Genomic DNA, 3069 nt, shown 5'->3' on the forward strand with positions numbered 1-3069 from the left:
GACATCTCTCCATTAGTGCATGTACAGGTCCTGAGCATGTGTGTGTAATTCAGGCCTGTGTGTATTGTGTGTAGTAACAACAGAGTGTAAGGTGTAGTTTCCCCTTGTGGGATTAATAAAGTATAATACAATTTTTCTTTTTTATTAAATAAGAAACAAGACATTCACAGAGGTGGAAGGAGTACAACAATATTTAAAGTAAAAGCACTAGTACGTTGATGCCCTTTTACCTGTTACTAGTTTAAAAATCGACATAAGTAAAAACTAAAAGCACATTTTAAATATACTCCGAGTAAAAGTTACTTAGGGGGTAGGAGGGGCATACAGACATACTTTAAAATTTTAACTTACAATGGAAAAAAGTGAACAGCTCAAAAAAGCCACAACAACCTTTAAAAAGAAAACATCTTAAATTTAAGGTTTTTTATTTGTTTTAATTCAGTATGGAATAAATTGAAGCTTGAAACGAAAGTAAAACCCAAACACATGACAGTTACATAAAAGTACCATTTCCTACTGATATTTTCTTTTCGCTTACACAACAACTCTCTGCGTGTCTCGCGATGTGTCGCAGCCTTGCGCGGTGTGTTTATCGCGCCCGTGGATATCGCAATGCGATATGTTGTGCGGCCCTAGTTCCACGTCTGATACAGATTTAAGTTTGTCCTCAGCACTGTTAGCCATCCAATATCATTAATCCTACTTTGTGAGACATACCCAGATGATGTGTTTAAGGACATCCCACTTTTGAGGCCATAAAAACACCCTGGAGACAACATTTGTCCTTTTTTTTGCAGTGATACAAGCTTTGAAAAGGGCTTAATGAAGGTGACCTTATCCAGTATCGTTCCAGCTGGCAGTGAAAGCTAAAGTGAATCCAACAACCTTGGATGGTCTCCCTGCTAAAGACATCATCTAATTTCAGTGTATTAACACTCAAACTGTATATGTGTAACATATGCCTCTTGCATGTCACATTCAACACAATTTAAGTTTTAATTGTTTTTGTCAGTTATTTGACATTCATTTGGTAGTTGTCGTGTCTACTGCTTGTCCTATTTTCATATTTGTATGATGTTATTTTTTATTTAACATGGTAACTAAGGTAAACGTTGCAGCTATAAAGCTCATAACTGGGGGAAACAAGTCGGACCGGGCCTGTTTCCCTCAGGGGAGTGCTTTTTGACAAAAACCAATGAAAAACTGTTAATAATAATGTAAACTGTCCAGAATATTTATCTAGGTGTAAATGTGCAAGGATCACCATGCCCCATGGACCAAGGCTCAGTCCTTACCACAGTGGCCCAGGGTTTAAATCTGACCTGTTGACCTTTCCTGCATGTCTTCTCTCTGTGTCCCAGTTGCAGTCCCAAAAGTAATCTTAATAAAACATTTTATATTTGGGCTTGTATCCCTCAGATTCACCATCGACATCTGACCTGTCTAGTGTTGTTTCTTCAGTTGGAGTCTGACCGTCAGTCACAGTTAGTCCGCCACACAGGCAGGAGGTTTTTTTTTTAGTAGCTCGACATTTTAAACTGGCCTTTGATCTTTGTGTTCTGGGGTCTAGTTGTGAGCTTTTCAAACCCATAAATCCTGTTAATTGATTTGAGTGCCACAGGCTGGTCCTCGTCATGTAACTAAAGTCACCCCGTCTAGTGACATAAACAACACTCCAAACTACAATGTTTCTTTAAGGCTGCTTTATGTTGGAGTAAGGAATATTTTCAGTGTTTTAAGTTGGGATGGATATTTGGATTGTTATCTTGTAAAAAATGTAGGCCTACTTACAGTCATTTCAGACTGCATGTAGGACTATCCAAACCTAATTTACACACCTATTTGAAATCTTTTTAATTTATAGTCTCAAAAACAGTTATCTCGAGACACTTTAGAAATAGAGTAGGTCTAGACCACAATCTATAATTCATAAAGTCCCAACAATTCTAGTAATTCCCTCAAGAGCAAGCATGGCGCGACAGTGCTACCATGCGCAGTGGCAAGGAAAAACTCCCCCTTTAGTAAGAACCATTTGACAGACGCAGGCTCTAGGTAGGCGGTTTCTGACGGGGCTGGTTGGGGGTGTGATGCACAGTGGCAATAACAGTCACAACAAAGATAATGGAACAGTGACTAAAAAATGGTAGTAGTAGTTTGTGTCATAGCAGGGCACTGCAGGGTGTAACAGTATGTAGCGGGGCACAGCAGGACATAGCTGGACGTAGCAGGACACAACAGGACATAGATGGACGTACTGTAGCAGGACGCAGTATGGTTCAGCTGGACACAGCAGGACACTGCAGGGCACCGCAGAAAAAAGCAGGGTGTTGTGCAGCAGGACCACAGCAACAGCTTCAACCCAGATCTTGGTGCCATCCTAATCCAAGGAAATATCCTGGGTGAAGCAGGGGGGCCTGCTAGGCGGACGCTGAACCTCCTCACTCCCTACCAGCTTTATCAAAGAGAAGGGTTTTCAGGTTTTTCTTAAATGTGGTGACGGTTTCCGCCCCCCAACCCAGACTGGGAGCTTTTAGAAACTCTAGGAATCACAAGTAACTCGGAATTCTGGGAGCGTAGCGCTCTAGTGGGACAATAAGGCACTAAGAGCTCTTCTAGACATGTTGGTGCTAGACCATTTAGAGCTTTACTCTAAGCTAATACAGGAGAAATATGATCTAATTTCTTAGTTCTTAGTCAGAACACACACTGCAGCCTTCTGGATCAGCTGGAGAGTCTTAAGGGATTTATTTGAGCAACCTTTAACCTTTATTGAGGAATTACAGTGGCCTGGAAGTAACTATTGCATGGACTTGCATTGATTTTAGACAGGCTGTTTCAGTAGCAGTTCAACTTCCTCCAGCCAAACAGAAGAGGGCAGTAATGAGCAATGTGAGCTAAATGTTGAGATTATAGCCTAGTACGGAATAGTTTATATCGGTAATAAATACATTATAACATATAATATATGATAATAATAGATGCCGACCTAATCTGCAGAGTCAAGTGTTTAGTTTAAAACGATATTAGACAATGAAGGGTCCTGTGTTAACTGTGTCGTGATAAATTACA

This window comes from Etheostoma cragini, chromosome 13 (genome assembly GCF_013103735.1).
Source record: "Etheostoma cragini isolate CJK2018 chromosome 13, CSU_Ecrag_1.0, whole genome shotgun sequence".
Lineage (NCBI taxonomy): Eukaryota > Metazoa > Chordata > Actinopteri > Perciformes > Percidae > Etheostoma > Etheostoma cragini.